This window comes from Peromyscus leucopus, chromosome 7, assembly GCF_004664715.2.
Source record: "Peromyscus leucopus breed LL Stock chromosome 7, UCI_PerLeu_2.1, whole genome shotgun sequence".
In the NCBI taxonomy this organism is placed as follows: Eukaryota; Metazoa; Chordata; class Mammalia; order Rodentia; family Cricetidae; genus Peromyscus; species Peromyscus leucopus.
Genome location: NC_051069.1, coordinates 9908347 through 9932604, shown reverse-complemented (window position 1 = coordinate 9932604; position 24258 = coordinate 9908347). Strand labels below are relative to the sequence as shown.

Genomic DNA, 24258 nt, shown 5'->3' with positions numbered 1-24258 from the left:
ACCATATCTCACTTTATCCTACCATTCAGTGACAGCAGCAAGCACTTACGAATTCTCCAGAAGCACAAACTGCAGATAGCAGAGTAGTAATGTGCCCTCAAGAGCAGTCCTACTACCTTCTTGGGAAAAAACTGTAAAGTACATTCAAACCAAACATATTTGATTGATTGTCAAACCCCAGACACATATTTTCCTGATGCCTATCTCTTAGTCTTTGCTGTTATACAGCTAGCTAGCAGTCCCATCAGATGCTAAAGCTCTTGATTCCCACTTAGACATCAAGAATTCCACCATACATGAAGCTAAATGACAGAAATCTACTTACCTTCATTAATCCTGGGTTCACAATTTATTTCATCACTGTTTCTACCTCTCTTCTAAGAACAGGAAATGGAAATCTAATCAGAACTTTCCATTTTAAGGCAACAGAAAAGGGAACCAAAGAAGAAGGACTGACCCTGACCACACTACTACTTATGGAAGAAGCCCTGTCTCTTCCTCATCAGGAAAGGTCAGGATGAACACACACCTGCAAGCTTCCCATTCATTAAATACTCCACTTGGATTATCTGGCCTCATACCAAATACCAACACACAGTGGCTGCACTGCCTCCCTACCTTCCTGTACAACTCACTACAAATATTCCTTCTCAGCCAACCCATTGGAGCAGTGGTTCTCAACCTTCCTAATGCTGCAGCCCTTTAGAACAGTTCATCATGTCCCCCAACTATAAAATTATTTACTTGCTACTTGCTACTCCATAACTGTAATTTTGCTAATCTTATGAACTGTGATGTAAATATCTGTTTTCTGATGGTCTTAGGTGATCCCACCACCACCACAATGAGTTGCAACTCACAGATTGAGAACCGCTCGCTGCATTAGAGAGTCCTTTCAGGTGGCAGAACAACCCCCAAAAGTGACCAATGAATGAAGTACTCTGATGCAACAAGGGCCGGCCAGTCAAAGCTGTCAGTCGCTCCACTCTTTCCCACCTGCAGGTCCAGCTTCAGCAGCCCGTCGCAGTAGACTGGAACTGTTTTACTGTCTATCTCTACTGGCCATTTCTTGGGTATTTATTTTTCACACTTATCCTGCTACACTGTCATTTCTATCCATGCGGTGATTCCTTGTCTAGACTGAGGTTCTCCAGAGCTGATGACCATTCTAGACTGCGGTTCTCTGGGGTACCTGACCATTTTATCTTCAGCACCTAGAACCAGTTTGTTATCAACTATGTGGACAGTGAAGGAATGAACAAGAAAAGCATTCCTGAAAGAATGGAGATAGAGTGTGCAGCAATAAATCACTCAAATCAATGCCCAAATTCTTGTGCTCTACAGAGGCATACAAAGATGTAACATAGACTTTGGGAACAAACTGCTGAGCATAATGGCCCACATGTGAAAGAGCAGCAAGTGAGAGGCTGAGACAGGAAGATCTTAAGTTCAAGGCCAGCCTGAGATACATGGTCTCAAACAACAGTAAAACAAATAATTCTGCCCTCAATGCTATAGGTATTTTCTTTTTTGATATTAATAGAGACTATAAATAGGACAACCATAGTATCCTCTCCCTACTCACTGAAACATCCTAGAAAGGTATAAAATAACTGGAAAAAAGTTATTTAAAAGAGAACTTCCAGGCATGGTGGAACACATCTATAATCCCAGGACTTGGGAGGTAGAGGTAGGCAGATCTCTCTGAGACAACCTGGTCTACACATAAAGTTCCAGGCCAGCCAGGACTATACAGTGGGATGAGACCTTGTCAAGTGAGGAAGGGAGGGATGAGAGAGAATAGAGCCAACAAGATGGCTCAGTGGGTACAGGTACTTATTTGTCACCAAATTTGACAACAGCCTAAGTTCAGTCCCCAGCATCCATATGGTGGAAAGAGAGCGCAATTTCCTAAAAGTTTTCCTCTGACCTCCACACGCATGCCATAATACTCATATCACCCTCCGTGTGTGTGTGTGTGTGTGTGTGTGTGTGTGTGTGTGTGTGTTACATATGTGCAGGAGCCTGCAGAGGTAAGAAGAGGGTACTGGATCCTGGGAAGAGTTATAGATGCTGTGAGGTTCCCACCAAGGGTCCTGGGAACAAAACTTGGATTCTCTGGGAGAGCAGTAGCATGTGCTCTTAAGCACTAAACTGACTCTCCACTCCAGAAATGCACTGTGAATCTTAAGCTGGACATCTGTACTCCTGCACTTGGGAGGCCGAGACAGAGGGAATTTGAGTTTAAAGCCAACTTGAGCTACATAGGGAGAGCCTATTATTTCATAGTAATCTTGTTTTTAATGAAATAAAAAAAAAATCAAACATCAAGGATTAGTAATTAAAAACAAATTAGAGTTGGCTGGTCTTTCTTTTCTAGTGCTGTGATAAAACACCATGACCAAGGCAACTTACAGAAGGAAGGGTTTATTTAGGCTTATGGTTCCAGAGGGATAAGATTCCATCCATCATGGTAGGGAATTCTGACTGCAGGCAGCTGGAACAGATGAGAGCTCACATCTCAAACTGTAAGCAGGAAGCAGAGAGAGCAAACTCGAAATGGGGTGAGGCTTTAAACTCTCAAAGCCCACCTCCAGTGACATGCTTCCTCTAGCAAGGCCACACTTCCTAACCCTAGCCAAACAGTCAACCAACTGGGACCAGTATTCAAACATCTGAGCCTATGGGGACAGTCTCATTCAAACATCACACTGTCTTAGTTTCTTTCTGTGTTCTTGTTACAGAAGGCTCGACAAAAGCAACTTAAGGGGAAGGGGCTACACCAGCTCAAAATCCAAGGGTAAAGTCCATTATGGTGGGGAAGATGACAGGAGCTTAAAGAAGTTGGCCGCATCACATTCCCAATTGAGAGCCGAGAGCAATGAATACATTCATGCTACTCAGCTCCCTCTCTCCATTTATAAAACCCAGGACCCACAGCTGCTATTAATGGCCAGGAAATGGTGTTGCCCACAGTGGGCAGGTCTTCCCACATCAATTAAAAAGCCAAGATACTAGCCGGGCGGTGGTGGCGCACACCTTTAATCCCAGCACTCGGGAGGCAAAGCTAGGCGGATCTCTGTGAGTTCGAGGCCAGCCTGGGCTAGCAAGTGAGTTCCAAGAAAGGCACAAAGCTACACAGAGAAACCCTGCCTCAAAAAAACAAAAAAACAAACAAACAAACAAAAAAAAAACCCAAGATACTCCCCACAGACATGTCCAGAGGCCCATCTCCCAGGTGATTCTAGATTCTGTCAATTAACACTAGCAGTCACAAAGGCAAATGTGTTTGTTTTTAAAAGGGAGGGAACAGCATTAAATTTTAGAGATAAATATCTTTCCTTTTAATTCAATTCCATTCTCTAAGACACAAATAAAAACAGCAATTCAGTAATTACCACAAATTTCAGTGATGGTAACCTTTGCCTGTCATTAATTGTGACTACAAGATTAAATATAGCACAGATGTATTATTGTATTTCTATGAAAAACACACTGACAATTTACATAAAATAAAATCTCTTGTTTGAAGGATCAAAGAAAAAGTTAAGTAACAAAATAAACTCGACAGCTGTCAATTACATTTTGATTGCCTCAAAAAAGACAAAGCAAACACTATCAACCGTTAAAATACTTACATGCACTCAAAAGACAGCTGCTATTAACAAGTCAAGGTTTCTAGTTTGGGGGTCTGTTTTGTTTTTTTAAGAAGATTTATCATTGCTATATTTTTGAAACAGGAATCATCATTTTTTACACAGGAAGCAAAAAATCTGAATATCCACAACTAATTCTACTTCAAATAAATTTTCACAATTTTACAGAGACATTTCAAAGAAACAAATCACATGCTTTTTAATTGGGAAGTAGGAATGGATTAAAAAATGTATGTAGTTTATTTACCTCAATTTCCAGTTCAAGCTTCAGCATCTGAACTTAAAAAAAAAAAAGTTATGGCTAAGACATGTGTGTGCTCCATTAATCATTCAGTGCACCTGATAACCTTGCCCAGCGGAAGGCCAGGTGGTGTTCCTTGCTATTACTGGAACAGCTTTTTGCATACTCTTGGGGGACCATAATAAACACTGTATTTTAGAGAACTGAAGAAGAGGGCGGAAAAGGTCCAGCCATCTGAAGCATCACTCAGATGAAAAGGCTACAGAGAAGCATGCAGCAGTTAATTCACAATGCAGAAGTGTTGACAACAGACAGGAAAACTAAACATTTAAAAACTTCTGAGATGCTGAAATGAAATATATTTTAATGTGCAATGTGCTTTCAAATTCTTCATTTGTTAAGACTACAATAAAATGAGTATTTACAACTAAGGATAACATTAGCCATGGTAGCTATTAGAAATCATCACTTCCTAAGGAATTCCAGCATTCTGCTAACTACATCCTTGATGATATAGTTCTTAGACTCCTAGGGGATTAAAAGGGGTTGAAAAGTGTATATATTCTGCACAGAAGAGTGCAGTTGAAAGTTCTTCTGTATCCCAGCCTGCCGGCTGTCGGGACAAATCTCTCCCAGTCACATCCCCTAAGTAAACATACAGAGGCTTATATTAATTATAACTGTTCGGCCATTAGTTCAGGCTTACTACTGACTAGCTCTTACACTTCAACTCAGCCCATTTCTGTTAATCTATATGTCACCATGTGTTCCGTGGCTTTACCTGTGTGCCATTACATGCTGCTCCCTGGACAGCGGGCTGGCATCTCTTGACTCGACCTTCCTCTTCCCAGAATTTTCCTTGTCGGCTTAACCAGCCTATACTTCCTGCCTGACAAGCATTATCCCACAGCAGGAGAGTATTCTGTGAAGGCAATCTTCCTAAAGTGTTCTAATTTGATCAGACAGGCATATACATGGCTTTAAAATTCTCTTAAATTTTTTTGATGTATTTGATGATGTACACCTGCATGTGGATGCCAAAGGAGGCCAGAGGGGGTCATCAGATCCCCTGGACCTGGAGTTACAGGCAGTTGTGAGCCATATGATGTGGATGCTAGAAACCAAACACAGGTCCTCTGGAAGAACAGCAAGCATTTTTTAGCCACTGCGTTCTCTCTAGCCCAAATATAGATTTTTTTTTAAAGTATTTTTTAAATTTGTTATTTTGTATGTATGAATGTTTTATCTCCATGTATGCATGTGCACCATGTGCATGCCTGATGCTCACGGAGGTCAAAAGAGGGCACTGGATGCCCTGGAACTAGAGTTATAGATGGTTGTGAGCTAACATGGGTCATGGGAATTGAACCTGGGTCCTCTGCAAGAACAAGTGCTCTTAACCACTGAGACATCTTTCTAGCCCATGCACTTTGTTTGTTTGTTTTTGTTTTTGTTTGTATGTTTTTCAAGACAGGGTTTCTCTGTTTAGACCTGGCTGTCCTGGAATTCACTCTGTCGACCAAGCTGGCCTTCAATTCAGAGATCCTCCTTCCTCTGCCTCTCAAGTGCTGGCATTAAAGACATGCTCCACCACTACCTGGCCCATGCACATATCTTTTAAAATCCTAATAGTTTTATAACAATAGTAGTTTCTTGTTGCATGTTCGATTTTAGCCTTTTTTTCTGGAATTTGACGCCAACTGTACAGCAGCTTGTTAATTTTTCCTTGAAGGTATCTACTGACTTCCAATTATAAGAGATAATGTTTTTAGCTGTTAAATCTCATCACCTACCATCTCCCCATCATAATTTGTGATTAAATCAATTGTCTCTGCTTACATTATTACAACGTCTGTAAATAAAATCCACTGCTGAACCAAAAGTACATCACAATTATGCTTTCTTTTCATATAACTTCACTCTCTTTATATTTAATATCCACCATTTTTGTGCCTGATTAGTATTCCATGTACCTACTGTCAATTCATTTGCATAGTCAAACTTTCCTCTCAATATATTCAATTATGTGAAAGAAAGCTGTTCTAATTTTGGCTGACTTTGTTTTATATTTTTTATTCTTTTTTTTCTAATCTTATTTTGTTTTGAGTTGTCTTGTTTAATTTGTTTGAGACAGGGGTTTCCCCATATAGTCCAAGCTATATGGAACTTGCTATGTAGCTCAGACTAGCTTCACACTCAGTATCTTCTTACCTCAGACCCTGGAGTGCTAAAATTATAGAACTCTCTTCCTAAAAATATAGCCCCAGTAGCCTGCTACAGGGCTCCAATGTGTACAGTTAGATCTGAGCCTAGTGCACACTTATGATCACAGAATTTCCCTTTTCTGTGTCCCAGAAACTCCCATTTGTATCCCACACTGAACACTGTTTCCTCATTGCTGGGCCTCCTTTCTTGGCTTCTCTTCTTAGTGGGGTTTTTCCTCCAGTAGAGTTCTGAGAAGGGGGCAAGGGAGATGTCTTTTATATCTTGCATTATTATAAAATCAATACTTTCTCATACTCAATCCTTGAGTTTGGCTCAGTATAGAATTTTAGAGAGAAAAAAACTCAGCAGAATTTAAGACATTTCCTTATTTTCCGTTTCTGGTGTTGGTATTAAAAAGGTCAGAGCTGGAGAGAAAGCTCAGCAGTTAAAAGTACTTGGTGGTCTTGTAGAGGGCCCAGGTTCAATTCCCACCATCCACATGGTGGCTCACCACCATCTTTATTTAACTCTAGTTCTAGGGGATCTCTGAGGGTAGGAGGCACACATGCATGCATTCAGGCAGAACACTCATTCACATAATATATAAATAAATCTTTTAAAAATGTTTTTTTAAGCTTAGATAACAGGCTTTTGTGGTACATGACTATATAATCCCAGCATTTAGGAGGTGGGGGTGGGGGGTCAGAAGTTCAAAGTCACCCTAAGCTAAACAGTATGTTTGGTGTCAGCCTGTGTTTCAGGAGATCCTATCTCAAACAAACAAACAGACAGCCCCTGTACTGTTCATCTCTAATGGTTACCTATATATCCCCCATCTGGAAGTTGATAGGATTTCCTCTTTAGGTGTTCTGAAATTTCACAGCATCATACAGCAACAATGACTTTTTAGTAACTGTTGAGCTTTCACATTTAGAGACACATGTCTTGGAGGGTTTCTAACAAGCCTTCCATGTTTTTTGTTTTTGTTTTGTTCTCTTTCTCATAGACTGCCATTTAGATACTAAACTTCCAAAAACAATTCTCTAAGTGTTCTCAGGGGAATTGTATCGAGGAATGGGATGTCTGTCATTCCAAAGATAACATCACCTCAACCTCCTTTGTAGATACATAAAATTTACACACACACACACACACACACACACACACACACCCTATTCCCAACTATACAAGTCCATTTTGCAATTAAATATAAAGTGCCAATTTTGTACTCTCCTTAGCCATAGCCTTCCTTATTAAAAGTCGTGTCTACATTGTAAGCAGGAATGAGGCCCCTCCAGCTCTCATTCACAGCCTGCTGTGGTAGTTTCAGGTCAGTCACAAAGCAGACTCTGCACTGTGAGTCTTTATCTAATATCACTATATAACCAAGTATGAACTAGAATGAATTTTTTTTTTTTTTTTTTTTTTTTTTTGGTTTTTGGAGACAGGGTTTCTCTGCGTAGCTTTGCGCCTTTCCTGGAGCTAACTTGGTAGCCCAGGCTGGCCTCGAACTCACAGAGATCTGCCTGGCTCTGCCTCCCGAGTGCTGGGATTAAAGGCGTGCGCCACCAACGCCCGGCGCTAGAATGAATTTTAAACAGACAAAAACAGGCAACTAATAATGTCTTATTTCAGATATAATATTATTTTCTATAAATCTAAACTTCTATAATTATATACACTAACGCCAGGCATGGTGATTCATACCTTTACTCCAGGCACTGGGAAGAAGCAGGAGGGCTGATAGAAGTCTGCAATCTACAGAGTTCCAGCCCAGCCTGGTCTACATATTGAATTCTAGGCCTGCTAGGATGCAAAGTGAGACTGTCCCCCAAGAAACTCAACAACGAATCAGATATATTAAGAAAAGCATATTAAAATAAATAAAAATCTATTATTTATCCATTATTTTCAAAGTCAGATTATTCAATGAGACTAAATTCTCAATTCTGAACCATTTCTAATCTTTCCCATTAGAAATGGTTCACAAACTGAGCACAGTGGCTCACATCTATAAGCCTAGCACCTGAGAGACTGAGGCAGGATCATTGCTAAGAGTGTGAAGCCAGACTAGGGCTACTACATAGTGAGTCCTAGAGCCTGGGCTACAAAGAGACATAGCCTTTAAAAACAAACAAGGAAAGGAAAGGAAAAGAATAAAGATACAAATGAAAACACAAAATAACCAATTGGTAGATTAGCAATTTGTCAACAGCGTCTAGTTCAACCAGAAAACCTAGTTAGACAATTTCTACTCAAAGTAGTAAATCAGGTTGGCTGCATCCTTCTCCATAATCATCTCCCTCCCAATTTCTCCTCTTTTATTTATTTCTCAACATAAGACAAGTGGAGAGTGATCTGCAGCACCAGCCCCTCCAGCTATCACCTTCATCTCTCAGCCTCCATTCCATCATACTGATTACACTACGCTCTCAAAAGATGACAAAATATTGTGATTATATGTAAACAGAGATTCCATTTTCCTTCAAGCAATACACAAACTTAACATTCTGAAAGGGTTACCATGGTTTCACTTTTTGATAGATGATTTATACGTCATCCCTATCTATGCCCTACCACATTTCATGAAACATATGGATACAGGCTTCAAAAAGCTCCTTTTTGTTAACATGAATACTAAAAATAACAAATCTATCTTAGACTATTTTGGACACAGTATTAAATTTAATTTAAAATTCTAGAATTTAAAACACTAACACATTGACCAACTTCATGTGCAGAGACAAGAAAATATGGTTCTTATTTAAGGAAAAGGCTGCTCTGTCATGACTCGGAAAGGCTCTCCTAGTGCCTGCATTTCCCCTGGGGTCGAAGCTGCACCAGGACCCCATCCCTTGCCTCTAGTCCACCTGCAACAGACTCACCTTCCTGCTCACCAATCGTTCAGCAACCCATCCACCAGCAGCAATTAGGGAAGTTTCTCCTTTGGTCTAAGGAAGCAATTGGTGAGTGTCTGGCACTTCTCTGGTAGTCTTGGAGGAAAGGTGGCTGGGGGGCATGGCTCTCTTGACCTTACCCCATGCCCCCACCCTTGAGCTGTAACACCGCAGTTTCCTTAAGCCAAACCAAGGCTACTGTGCCCCTTGCTGCCCTCTTCTCCCATCTTCCCTTCAGAGCAGAGCACAGAGCATAGAGCAAAGCAGAGCGCAGAGCACAGAGCAGAGGGCAGAGAGCACAGGGCAGAGGACACAGAGCACAGAGCATAGAGCAGAGCACAGCAGAGAGCACAGAACATAGAGCGCAGAGCACAGAGTATAGAGCAGAGCAGAGCTCAGAGCAGAGCTCAGAGCATATAACAAGAGCAGAGCACAGAGCAGAGCAATCAATGAATGGCTTTGGCCAGAGCACAGCAAGGGCTTTGCCGGAGCAGAACTGTAACACTTTGCTGGGGAAAATCCCTCCCCTCTGGAACCAAGCTTTAACACTTTTGTTGGGAAAGCCTCCCCTTCAGAGCTGTATAATCACACAACTCCTCTAGACCCATGTGGCTTTCTTTTGGGACCCCATTCCTGACCCTTTCCTGTGGATGAGACTCTCCTCCTAGAGCTCGATTTTTGTCCTCTAAAGTTCTGGCACCAGGCATGGAGTCTCTCCGCTGGCTTAGCCAGGATAGGTCCCTGAGACCCTTGCTGAGTGTGATGACCCACTGAACAGCTTGGTCCTCCTTCAGTCCTGAGGATGCCCACTACTACAGGCTGCAGTGAGATTTCCTTCTCTCTCATCCATGGGAACATGTCTTCCATATCCTCTCATTCCCCCTTGGGATGCCTCTTAGAAAACCTCCAGCTTCACCGGGTGGTGGTGGTGGTGGTGGTGGTGGTGGCGGCGGCGGCGGCGGCGGGCGGCGGCGGCGGCGGTGGTGTCGCACGCCTTTAATCCCAGCACTTGGGAGGCAGAGGCAGGCGGATCTTTGTGAGTTCGAGGCCAGCCTGGTCTCCAAAGTGAGTTCCAGGAAAGGCACAAAACTACACAGAGAAACCCTGTCTCGAAAAACCAAAAGAAAAGAAAAAAGGGGAAAAAAAAAAAAGAAAAGAAAACCTCCAGCCTATACACCTGGCACCCTACCTGAAGGGCCCTAAATTTATTCACTTTTGTAATCAAATTTGGCTTCAAAGCACTTAGATAATCAATCCAAAACGTCACCTAATAATGGCACCTTAGATCCTAATATTATTTGGGACCTTTACCAATACTGTGAGCGATTGGGGAAATGGAAAGAGATTCCCCATTCCCTTTTTTTCTTTTCTCTGCTTCAAGCCGTTTTTGTGTAGCCCCCACCCCCACCCCCCATGTAAACATCCTGTCTTTTAAGTTACCATTGATGGATCTGTACGTGGGCTGCAAAGTGGGCACCAGGAGCCAGACCTAGCAGGAGCCTGAGAAAGCAAAGGAGCAGGCCAGTTGCACAGGCCCCACACACACCCTGGCTGGTGCAGCTCTCAGCTCCCTCCTACTGTGTCCTCTTTCTATAGCCAGAGCTTAAACTCCTCCTAGCTGTGAGGCCCAAACCAGATGATTCTTCCACTGTTTTTGATCACACTAACAAGTTTCCCCCTTATCGGCCTCAACCAGCTGTCCCTTCTCTTCCTCTCTAGTCTCTCTGGTTTCCCTTTTTCCCTTCTCAGAGACAGGCTGCTCATCCAGTCAGGGCCCAGGTAGTCACCAACCAGGACCCTGAATGGAATTACAATATCCCAGAGAGCATCCTTGCTAGGGACAAATTTGTAACTTGCCTCCTGGCTGGTCTTCACAAGGCCACCCTTAAAACGGTGTATGAACTATGAAAAAACCCAGGAGGTCATCCAGGACAAACATGAAAACCTGACTCAATTCCTAGACCACCTCACAAAGTCCCTCTTACAATATACCAATCTGTATCCCCAGACCCCTAACGAAAAACAACTCCCTATGACCTACTTATTTTCCCAGAGTTCCCTGATATTAGGCCTCTTAAACATCTAGAGAAATGACCTCTGACTCCACAGGCAGAAGTCTTAGCAGAGGCCTTTAAGGTGTACCACAGGAAAGATGAAAAAGCCTGAAAACAAAAATACCTGATGCTAGCGAAGGCCTTTCAACTGGCTATTGCAGCTGCCCAGGCTCCGTGGCCTCCCAAAGCCTGAGAACCTGCAGGTCCCTGTTTCAAATGCAGTGAGAAGGGTTACTGGTCCCAGGCCTGTCTGAACCCTTGTAAACCACCCAGACCTATGCTCCTCATGGCAGAAGGGCATCAAGCCCAGATTGTCATCCAGCCAACCTCCTAGATCTGGCCATGGACGACTAAGGAGACTAGGCTCCCTTGGTCTGACCACTGCCATCTCTGACTGGGAACCTTGAGTAGACATCACAATATTAGGGCGATCTATCCATTCCCTTCTGGACACTGGAGGCCACCAACTTAGTTCTGACACAGTTTTAGGGACCCACATCTTGTTCCCCTATTGTCAGGGTAGGGCGACAGCTTTACCAGCCTCACAAAACCCCACCAACTGCCAGGCTCTACCCACAGGACACTAACTGCCCTAACTGCTGGACCCAACCCCCACCCTACAGAGTAAAAAGCACAATCTCTGGACGTGAACTCCCACCAATTTCTGCCCTGGAAAGCTTCACCCCCTCCCCAAGAATCTCTATACAAGCCCTGTATAATGGACAGTCCTCTGCTGTTCTCTCAGCAGAAGCAGCCACCCTCGGTTTGTTGCCCTCTCAATAAATGTCCTGTGGGGTTTGTTGTGCGGCATGACTTTGTGGTATTCCTTGGCTCCTGACTCCCAGGATACCTTTCCGTCTGAACTGTAATGTACAGATGTGCCAGAAATGCTCCTTCCATGGATGTTCAGGCACTTATCCAAACACTAAGGAAGGGAGCTTGGGAAGATCAAGAGATGAGCATGAGGATGCACCATACTAACCCAACACCTACTGTGTGCCAGGATGGGAATACTATGTATAGGATTTAGACACTGGTATTGATTGGACACTAGTTTATCAAACTATAATTTTGGGGGTATACTCTCACTTTTAAAAGGAGGGAATTGTGGGCTAGTGAGATGACACAGTGGTTTGTAAAAGTGCTTGCTGCCAAGACTACCTGTTTAACCTCTGGAACCCCCAGGGTAGAAGAAGAGAACCAACAACTATAGCTGTCCTCTAACTCTACACACTAGTCAAGTTACACACACACACACACACACACACACACACACACACACACACACCAAAATAAAGATTGCCAGGCATAGTGGCACACACCTATAATTCTAGCACTTGGGAGACTAGTATAGGATTACTAATTCAAGACCAGCCTGGACTACACAGCAAGACTGTCTCAAAACTCCCCCCCCCCAAAAAAAAAAAAAAAACGAACAAATGGGGCTTGGGGTGGTATATCATACATTTTAACCAGGGTTTAAGAAACCTTGCATCTACCTAACTCAGCAAGATCCTTGCTACTTCCCAGTCTTCCCTCAACTAAACAAACATACTGCATTTGCAACTGGGGACACTATCTCACCTCATATGTTCCAGACAAGCAACTAAAGGAACTGTACAGCTAAGAGAAGGATAAGAAGCCTAAACAGGAGAACTTTCAATGCATCAAAAAAGTAAGAAAAAAGAATGTATTCTATAACTACATAAAGTCTTTAAATTACAGGCCTCAGTCTGGATCCCAAAACTCAGATGAAGAAAAAGCCTGGAAGGCCTATATCAGAACTACTTCAAAGTACTGGGCAGAACCTACTTGAAGCTACAGAGTTAGAAGGGTGTGAACTCAGACTCCAAAGTCAGACCTCAAGTCCAACAATGCTCCAATAATGCTAACTAGAGGCACTATTAATTTTTAATGTCTCTAGAAATAATATAAACTTTCCACCAATGATACAGTTTCTGTGTGCATGCACATCTGTGCAGATATACTTGCCCATGTGTGTACATAGAGAAGTAGGTCAACATTCAGTGGCTATTCTTCTTTGTTTAATTATTTATTGGGAGGGGAAACACACGTCGAGGTTAGAGGATAACTTTCAAGAGCTGGTTCTCTCAGCACACCTTTAATCCCAGCACTTGGGAGGCAGAGAGAGAGATGTAGGATCTCTGTGAGTTTGAGGACAGTCAGGTCTACATAGTGAACTATAGGACAGCCAGGACTACATAGAGAGACTCTGTCTCAAAATAAAGGGGCAGAGGGTTGGTTCTCTCCTTCTAGCATGTTATGGGTCCTGGGTGTCAATCTCAAATCTTCAAGCTGGATGGCAGGTGCCCCTACCACTGAGCCATCTTGATGGCTCCTCCTTAGAATTCGTGACCCTACTTCCATTCAACCTAGTCTTGGGTGAACTCACTACCTCATGATCTGAAAATGCGATCACTAATAACTCTTGCATCTCCTCCTCAGCACCTCTCCTTTATGAGCCAGATATACACAAGTCAACATGTCCAAACCCAATGCCAACCTCCCCCAAGTCTTGCATCACCTAACCACTTCCCAGTGCACCACCCTGCTCCTTCCTTCTCTCCTGCATCTACCACCAAGTCCTTAATAGAGCCCACCACCACTTTAATTCACATCCACACGATCTCTTCCCAGTTATCTGTGACACTCTGTACAGGTTTCCTCTAGCTAGGAATGGTTCCTCATGCCTTTAATCCTGGAACTTTGGATGCTGAGGAAATGAGGATTGTCATCAGTTTTAGGCCAGTGTGGGCCACACAGTGAATTCTAGGATAGTCTAGGCTACAGAGTAAGCACCTGTTTAAAAAAAAAAAAATTAAAAAGTAGACAGATGGGAGGGAGGGAGAAAAAAGGAAAAGGGGAAGAGATTCTTTCTCCAAGACATGTATCTCAATGTTTTCAATGCTCTTTCTAGTAAAGTCTGATCATGTCAATGATTTCACAGCTGAACCATCTCTCCTGCCACTATATACCTCTTTAAAAGGTCTTTTACCTTTAAGAGGCTACAGTATTTTGAAATCTCATTAGAAGGACATTTGGACCAGTGTTTCTTTTCCAGTCTTTTTAAGACAGTGTCTTGCTATGTAGCCCAGGCTAGCCTTAGACTCCCTATGGAGACTAGGCTGACCCCAAACTTACAACATCCTCCTGCCTCAACCACTCAAGTGCTAGGGTTACAGACATGCACCACCACATCTGGTTGTCTTAAAATCCTACAAAAAAAAAAAAAAAAAAACCTGGAGGAAAGGAGAAGTCAGTCTTTCAGATACCACCCTAGATGTGTAGATGAGGTAGGGTGGCCATAACCCTAAGAAGTGTAAATGGGTGTAGGGTGGCCCAAATATATTATATACATGTATGAAGTTGTCAAATAGGGGGGGAAAAGTATCGACAAAAATGCAAACACACCCAATTGTATAGCCTATGTTTGGCTTTTATCCCAAAAGGGAGAGAAACAAAAACAAACATGTAAATTGTTAATCAATCACAGATATATTTGCTAAGAGCTAAGCCCTGCTAGAGAGGAAATTATTAGCTAAACTCAGGTTAAAGCACATCTTACAGACTGTTCATTTGTCTATATAATTCTCATCTATGACCATTGAAAAAAAGCAATTCAGGGTTGAGACATAACCTAATAAATAAACATACATACCTATATCTATCTATCTATCTATCTATCTATCTATCTATCTATCTATCCATCCCATACCATGAATGCACTTCCAGCACATTCATTCAGTACACTGGCTTCAAGAACATAGGACATCACTCAGCAGCTATGGGTTGGCTAACTTGTTAACAGATATCTTTTCTATAAGCGAACTGTTCTTGTCTTTTTAAACTATAAAAAAATGTCAAGAACAAAGTAAAAAGGACAGTCTCATTTTAAACTAGAAACTCCTATAGTATGACTCTTCATATTCTTTTCAAAAAAATTTAAGTTTCTCTCTCTCTCCATAAATATATATGTGTGTGTGTGTGTGTTGTGTGTGTGTGTGTGTATGCTGAGGATTGAACCCAGGGCATTGCGCTTGCTAGGCAAGTGCTCTAGCAAGTGCTCTAACACTGAGCTAAATCCCCAACCCTAGCTTTTATATTCTTGAAAATGGAGACTATGCCCTCCCCTTTGTGTTGAACCTATCAATCGTGTTTCTAGGGTTGGAGCTGAAGCTCAATGGTAGAGCCTTTTGACTATCATGGAAGAGGCCCTGGGTTTGAACCCCAGGACTATACAAAGAGGAAAAAGAAAAACCTACTAATTATATATCAAATAGAAAATATTGGACTTTGTCTTAAGTGGGGTTTCTGTGGCTGTGAAAAAACATCATGACCAAAAAGCAGCTCCGAAGAAATGGTTTATTTCATCTTACACTTTGACTTAACAGTCCATCACTGAGAGAAGTCAGCACAGGAACTCAAGCAAGGCAGGAACCTGGAGGTAGGAACTGATGCAGAGACCATGGAGGTGCTGCTTACTGGCTTGCTCCTCATGGCTTGCTCAGCCTGCTTTCTTTTATTACGACGGTACCCAAGACCCAGGGGTGGCACCATCCATAGTAGGCTGGGCCCTCTCACACCAGTCATCAATCAAGGAAATGCACTACAAGTTTACCCACAGGCCAATCTAGTTGGAACTTTTTCTCAACTGAGGTTCGCTCTTCCAAAATGGCTCTAGGCTTATGTCAAGCTGACATAAAACTAGCCAACAGACCTGTATTCACTTGCACATTTCTTAGTTTGAGAGAGGGTCTTACTATATAGTTCAGGCTAATCTTGAACTCAAAATTACCCTTGGAGTGGACTCCTTAGTGCATAATTTAGAGGCATACACCACCAGGTCCAGCAAAATAGGAAAAAAATTGTCATTTAAAACTGTAATAAGTTGGCCGGGCGGTGGTGGCGCACGCCTTTAATCCCAGCACTCGGGAGGCAGAGCCAGGCGGATCTCTGTGAGTTCGAGGCCAGCCTGGGCTACCAAGTGAGTCCCAGGAAAGGCGCAAAGCTACACAGAGAAACCCTGTCTCAAAAAAAACCAAAAAAAAAAAAAAACTGTAATAAGTCGAGAGTAATAGGGCATGCCTTTAATCCCAGCACTGGGTAGACAGAGACAGGCACTTCTCTGATTTTAATGCCAGCCTGGACTACATACATAGCAAGTTCCAAGACAGCCAGAACTACATAGTGAAACCTGGCCTCAAATAAATAGACAGACAGACAGACAAACAGACAAACAGACAAACAGTAATGAGTGGAATTGAGAGCGCTTAGCAGTTAAGAAAGGACCCAATATCAATTCCCAGTACCCATGTTGACAGCTCACAACTGCCTGTAACTCCAGCTCCAGGAGATCCCGCACCTCTGGCTGCACAGTCACCTGCACTGGCACACGTGCATACCTGTGTGCCCCCCCACACACACACACTTAAAAACAAAATAAACATTAAATAGTAATGAGGGGACTGGTCAGACTGCTCAGCTAGTAAAGTGCTTGCTGCACAAATCTGGTGACCTAAGGTCAATTCTCAGAAACGGTGTTAAGGTAGAAAGAGAGAACCAACTCCACAAAGAGAGAACCAACTCCATGCCCAGCTGGCAATTTCTTAAAGGCTGTTCCAATATAGAATCTGAAACCGTAACAATGAATATTTCTTATTTATTAAAAGTCATTCTGGGGGCTGGAGAGATAGCTCAGAGGTTAAGAGCACAGAGGTCTTGAGTTCAAATCCCAGCAACCATATGGTGGCTTACAGCCATCTGTAATAAAATCTGGTACCCTCTCGTGGCCTGCAAGTATACATGCGAGCAGAACACTGTATACATAATAAATAAATAAATCTTTAACAATGACAACAAAAAAAAAAATACTGAGTGTCAGGGCCACTACCTGTTTGGTGTTTGGAAAAATATATATTTAAGTTTCTCCATGAGTTCTGGCTGACCTTCTGGCCTAACTGATCAAAATTAGTGAAATTGGTATTTCATAGGAAGTCAAATGGAATGTATCAGCCCTCAACCCACAGCATATTCCTTAAGCACCTGAGTGAGGATGTATTTAGACAGAGCAACCTACCCATGCCACCAGAGGGCAGAAACTTTACCCCAAACATACCAGCTAGTCTGGTCACCCCTTGAAAAAGTAAATAGTACAGATTTAGGAAATGAAGTTCCTATCTCCAATTCAAAAATAAAAAAGCAAATAAATAAATAAATAAATAAAGTCATTCTGAAGGCCAGGTGTGGTGGTGCACTCCTTTAACCCCAGCACTTGGAAGACAGAGGCAGGTGGATTTCTAAGTTTGAGGCCATCCTGGTCTACAGAGTGAGTTCCAGGACAGGAACAGCCAGGGCTAAACAAAGAAACCCCTGTATCGAAAAACCAAAGTCATTTTGAAGTACAATGGTACACATTTGTAATTCCAGCACTTGGGAGGTACAAATAGGAGAACCAGAAATCGAAGGTCAGTGCTGGGAATCTAGCTTCATTGGTAGAGTGTTTGCCTAGCAGGAAACTCTGGGAAGTCCTGGGTTCGATTTCCAGCACTACATACACCAAGCATTGTGGGAGATGTCTATAATCCTAGCACTTTAAAAGTGAAAGCAGGGGCTGGAGAGATGGCTCAGAGGTTAAGAGCACTGCTTGCTCTTCCAAAGGTCCTGAGTTCAATTCCCAGCAACCACATGGTGGCTCACAACCATCTGTAATGAGATCTGGTGCCCTCTTCTGGCCTGTGGGGATATGTATAGACAGAACAATGTATACATAATAAATAAATAAATCTTTAAAAAAAAAAAGTGAAAGCAGAAAGATCAGAAGTTTCGAGGTCATCTTCAGTGAATAGAGAACTTGAGGCCAGCCAGCCTGGGATTCCTGAGACCCTTTCTCAAAACAACAACAACAAAATCAAGTTCAAAACCAGCTACAATTTGAGTTTAAAGCCAGTTTGAGCTACATGAAATCTTATCTCAAAATACAAACAAAATTCATTGGTCTAACTTCTATTCCAATTGGTCTTTTTACTCATATATGACTATAAAACCATGCACTGGTTATTTAAAAAATGCTGAGTATGGTGGCACACACCTGAAATCCTAGCATGAACTCCTGGGTCAGGAGTTCAAGGTCATGCTGAATGAACTACATCCATAGTCCAAGACTAGCCTAGGCTACATGAAATCCAATGTCAAAACAAATGAGAGTTCACCAAGTTGCACACTGCTTCAAACATTGTTGCAGCTCACTACTGTCTTCAACATAACACACTTGCTTATATGACACCAACTTCATCAAAGGAGTCGAGTGTGGAATCTGTCAAACTCATAGTGGCAAATGGAGTAGTTTTCCAAAATTCAATTTCCCCCTGAGAGCTTAAATTTTATCATTAGCAATGAATACTGTCAGCTGTTTTCCTTGTAGTGACAGGTTCACTTTATTTTCAAGAAAATGTATGCCAAATATCCATTCTATATAACCATGCTTTGCCAAGCAATTACTTCAAGTAAAAAAAGTATTCCACTTAGAAAGGCCTCGAGTTTAATTTGTACTCAACAACTGCTTAGGTTCTTTCCTAAGTTAACCACCAGGCCTGCTATCAGTAAAAGCACTTCAAACAGCATGTTCTAGGAGTTAAGCAAAGACCGAATAGATGACAAATCACTAAGTTTTATTGCCTCATCAAGGCATTAAATGTAACCAGGCAGTCTTCCTGACATCCCTCACTCGTGTGTGTATGTGTGTGTGTGTGTGTGTGTGTGTGTGTGTGTGTGTGTGTGTGAGAGAGAGAGAGAGAGAGAGAGAGAGAGAGAGAGAGAGAGAGAGAGAGAGAGAGAAAGAGAGAGAGAGAGCATAGAATCAAACTCAGGACCTTGGGCATCCTAGGCAAGCACTCTACTGCCAAGCCACATAGCCTGCCCAGTTTGTTTTATTTTTAAAGCATTTATTTTTTTTCAATTCCAAGAGTCTGGTGATGGGGAATACACCACTAGTATAATTCAGTCATACCACAGTATTGATCATACTAAGTCACAATAGCTTTATTCATCATTGATGTTATAGTTGTCAGCATACCAAACAATGCTTAACTAGTCCCTGGAGATACCCAGGGAAACACGAGGAGTCTGAGAGATATACTCTGAGATGGTAATGGTTGATGCATTGCATTTATAATCATAACACATACATATTTTTGCTTAAGTAATCATACAGATACTCAAGCTTATAATTTAGTAACTCACACATCCAAACACATAAATGAATGGAAGAATGTTAGATACTTTTTTTTTTTTTTTGATTTTTCGAGACAGGGTTTCTCTGTGTAGCTTTGCGCCTTTCCTGGGACTCACTTGGTAGCCCAGGCTGGCCTCGAACTCACAGAGATCCACCTGCCTCTGCCTCCCGAGTGCTGGGATTAAAGGCGTGCGCCACCACCACCCGGCGTTAGATACTTTTTATACTAGCTACCACACTACAAGCCAAGTTCTAAGCCAGAAACACATCATGGTTTGAATAGGACTTGTCCTCCATGGGCTCTTGGTGTTTGGAGGCTTGTTCTCCAGCAGGCAGTACTATTTTGGAAACTGGTGGGAATCTTAGGAGTAGGGGAGATCCTTTGAAGGGTGCCTTGTCCTGGGGCCCTTCCTCTCTCTCTGTTTCCTGGTGGCCAGTCCCTACCACCATCATGTTCTGCTCCACTACAGACCTACAGCAGTGGGATAAACGTGGGCTGGAAGCTCTGAGACCAGGAGCCACAGGAGACTTCCCCTCAGGCTGCTCATGCCACGTCCTTTGTGAGTGTCACCAAGCCTGACCATTCCTCCCCATTCCTTTTCATGAGTAACCTGCAGGAGCCTAGAATCCACAACAATGACTTTGTTTTATTTTATTTTATTTTGGTTAGTTAGTTAGTTTTGAAGCAGGTGTATTCCTGAATGGCCTGGAAATCACTACGTATGTACACTAGGCTGCCTCAGCCATCTGAGTGTGGGTGACCAAAGCCCGTCACCACCCCAGCCACAAGGATTTTAAAATACTGGAAAAGCATTTACCTCATACATTATGTGCAATTACATGTTAACTAAAAAGATACTATAATACAAATAAAACACTTTAAAAGCAGGAAAAATAAATACCCTTTAGAGAGATACTTTGAAATTTAAAAAAGAGCCAGGCGGTGGTGGTACATGTCTTTAATCCTAGCATTCAGGGGGCAGAGGCAAGCAGATCCCTTTGAGTTCAAGGCTAGTCTGGTCTACAGAGCAAGTTCCAGGACAGGTAGAGCTACACAGAGAAACCCTATCTTGAAGGAAAAAAGAAGAAAAACTATATATTCACTCTGAAACCTTACCAATCTTTAAGAATAGACCCATATGATTTACTTTTTTTTTTTTTTTTAGGGAAAAAAAAACTTAAATTCACCATAAAGTACAAGATAGCATGTTAAGTTCTATTTTAAGCACTGTGCCATGAAACTAGAAACAAGCTTGCTCACACTCAGAAACTCAACCGCAGAAGTGCTTTGCCATGCCCTGCCAGAACCTCATAAAGGGCCCACACTCCATTTCTCCTCAGCACACCAACCCTTACCCGTTGTGTTTGTCACATCTATTTGAAATGCAACTCCACCATTATACTGGATTAGTTAAATGTAGTTCAGTTACAGAAACAGCTCAATGGTAGAAGGTGTGCTTAAGCAAGCACAAGGCCCTGGATTTGACTTCCAGAACCCCCAACCCCCCACCCTACCTACCCCAAAGAAAAGAAAGAAGAAAAGTGAGAATTACTTTTAACAACAATATAACAAAAGCATAGAAACACCCCTGCCTCATAGTCCCAGCATGTGGAAAACAGGCAAGATTACTATCAGTTCATGGGCCAGCCTGGGATACACAATAAAATCTAGTCTCAAGAAACCAAATAGGTGCTTAAGAACTTTTTGTTTTCCTTTTGCAGCAGTCAGGGCTGAAGTAAATAACTCAAATGTTTTAGGCAAACAATCTGCCACTAGGTTACACCCCCAGAAGAACATCTAACATATGCATTGACGTCAGGAGATGAACTTCTATAAACACAATATTATATTTACTGCAATATTATGCATTAAAAAGAATAAAAATATCTCATAACACATACACATACACACACACACACACACACACACACACACACACACACTTTTTTTGAGTAATTAAAGTATATTGTGAGTGTAGTGGTGTATGCCCAGCATTCCAGAGGCAGAGGAAAGACAGATCTGAGTTCCAAGACAGAGAGAGAACCTATCTCTCATATATAATATATATATTATTTATTGAGAGACCCTGTCCCTTTTTTTATAATTTATTTATTGAGAGATCCTATCTTGAAAAGAAAGAGAGAGAAGGGCGGAGGGAGGGAGGGAAGGAGGGAGGGAGAAGGAAGGAAGGGAGGGGGAAGGAAGGAAAGAAAAGAAAAGAAGGGGCTGTAGAGATGGCTCAGTGGTTAAGAGCACTAAGTGCTCTTCCAGAGGACCCAGGTTCAGTTCCCAGCACTCATGTTGCAGTTAACAACGTCCGTAACTCCAAGATATGACACCCTTACAGACATACATGCAGGCAAAACACCAATGCACATAAAATAAATTAAATGATTTTTTTAAAAAAAGAAAGTAAATTACGTTATCACGTACAAAACAGATCAATTTATGTACTTATACATACATTTTATAAACACAAGGTCCTTCTACAAGCAGAGTTTCCGTTCTAATCTAGATAAATATACATATAATAAATTACAAATTTATTGATACCTACTTAACGCAAGTAGAAAAATATGGTGGTAATCTAATTGTACTGAAATGTGATTTTGATTGTATGTTAATAAATAAAGTTGCCCGGGGGTCAGAGCTATTAGAGTCATAGCAAGAGTGTGGCGGTGGTGGCACACGCCTTTAATCCCATAGATCTCTGTGTGTTCAGGGATATAGCCAGCATTGGAGACATATGCCTTTAAGACCTAGGGGGCTGTACAGTCAGAAAGTGACGAGGCAGTCACGTGTTTGGGTTTGCAACCAATGAGAAGGCAGAACAAAATACTTTAAATAGACGAACCGACAGGAAATAGGTCTCTTTCGGGAAGCTGGGACACCGCAGGCGGAAGGGTGAGATTTTTAGCTCTGAGCTCTGACCTCTCGGCTTTCTCCTTTACATTGTTTCTGTGTTTCTTATTTAATAAGACGGGTAGTTACATCGATAGAAAAAAAATGAATAGAAGCCAGGCATAAGTGGCCACAAATCATACAACTCCATTCATATGAAATACCAAAATAGACCAATCTACAGACAAACTACAGATCAGCAGTTGTCTGTAACTGAGGCCAAAGTAACGTGGAAATGGCTGTTACAACTGAAGGACAGTTTCTTTCTAGGGTGAGAAATCCTACATCTGACTGCAGGAATAATTGTACAACTTGGAGAATACACACAAAAAGCAATTAATTTAATTCTTTAAATATGTGACCTATATGGTATTAAACTGCATATGATTCTATCACCATCTTCCCCACTCACCTAAACATGCATAAACACAACTAATTTGTTACTCTAATAACCCCAGCTTTCAAGTAGGCTGAGGCAGTAGATTCCAGGCCAGCCTGAGCTACATAGTATAAACTCATCTCAGAAAGAGTCTTTCATAAATTATCCTGGGGGCTGGAGAGAATGGTTCAGAATAAGAGCACTTGTTGCTCTTGCACAGGATCTGGGTTCAATTCCCAGCACTCACACAGCACCTCACAACCACCCACAACCCTAGTTACAAGATATCCAACAGGTACATACATGATGTACATACATACATGCAGTCAAAACTTTCATACACATAAATAAGTATCTCAAAAAAATTATCCCAGACTTAACACTATTCCAGTTAATCTAGGAAATAGCATGGAAAGAGTAAAGATATGACACTGTCTAGAAACATTTCCCATTTAGATTGTCACAGCAGCAGAAATGAGCATCAGCCTGCTTCCTGACCAGAAGGACCAGTAACAGAATTTGTTAAGCAGTTCTCCTGGACAGTGACAGAACACCAGCCAACAACAGAGCAAATGAACAACTCTGCTATTCAGTTATGGACTTCTGCTGCAGCCGAGGAAGCACGGCACACATCAAGTGGACTCAAGTTAAACTGGAGACAGTCCTGAGTATCAAACCAGGAGAGCCAAGACTGACAGTTCTATGGGAGGCCACTGAAGGGCTTTTGTTTCCTTTTGTTTTGTTTGTTGCTTTTGGGGTTTGGGGGAGGGTAATGAGCGAGGGAGGGGGAAAAGACAGGGACTCTTTACATAGCCCTGATCGTCCTAGAATTCACTATATAGCCCAGGTGGTCTGGAACTCAGAGATCCACTTGCCTGTCTCCCAAGTGCTGCGATTAAAGGCGTGCAACACCACGCCCATCTCCACTGAAAGTTTTTATAGATAGGAGTCACAGGGTGAAAGAACTATTTGTGTGAAATTAACATGGCAACCAAAAAGAGAAACTGAAAGCAAGAACAGCAGGAAAGGTACGGAAGTGAAGTTTTCAAACACAGGCGCATTTGCACCAGCACTGTCAGATTCGGGAATGGCTCCTGTTCAAAAGGTTTACATTAGCTTTATTTGCTTGAACTAAAAAAACACTGGGGAAAGCATGGTTTCTTCCTAAATGTCTGGGGAAAAGCTCTGAGTGAGTGACAGCTTTTAACATGAGACACTGAAACCAAAAGCGGAGGGCTCGGAAGAGCTTCTTCCCACAGGAGGAGAAGCAGAGGTAGATTACCACAGCACAGGGCAACTATGCTAGCACTGCGCGCGCGCACGCACACACACACACACACACACACACACACACACACACACACACACACACACGCACGCACCCACGCACCGTAGGGAGCCGCATCCTGAGAAAGCCTCAAGCCGACCCAACCAGGCACTGCAGTGGCTGCCCTGACAGTCGACTGTGCACTGGGTGGGAGCTATTGCTCCTGGCCTCTGCCTACCCCAGGGGTCTTCTGTGAGTCACTACCTAGTCATCTAAAGTCAAAGCATAAATCCCAGATCACTCACACTTATTGACAAAACAACTAAGTACTTTAAAACTACTCAGAAAGAACGCTAACGAAGAGCAAATCAACAAATCTAGAACAATCCATTCCACAGATGAACTT

At 42.3% G+C, this 24258-nt stretch overlaps 1 protein-coding gene across 2 annotated transcripts in view; it reads right to left on the bottom strand.

The window, feature by feature from the left end:
- The window catches only part of Pias1 (protein inhibitor of activated STAT 1), a 113937-nt gene that overhangs the window by 81383 nt on the left and 8296 nt on the right, over window positions 1-24258 (bottom strand). Inside the window, exon 1 of one of the 2 annotated variants that reach the window (XM_028867051.2) lies at window positions 2416-2438. The exons of the other annotated variant lie outside the window; for it this stretch is intronic. The gene's annotated coding sequence lies outside the window, so the exon portion shown is untranslated. Of the gene's footprint in view, window positions 1-2415; window positions 2439-24258 lie in introns of those variants that run through there. 2 annotated transcript variants of the gene reach the window in all.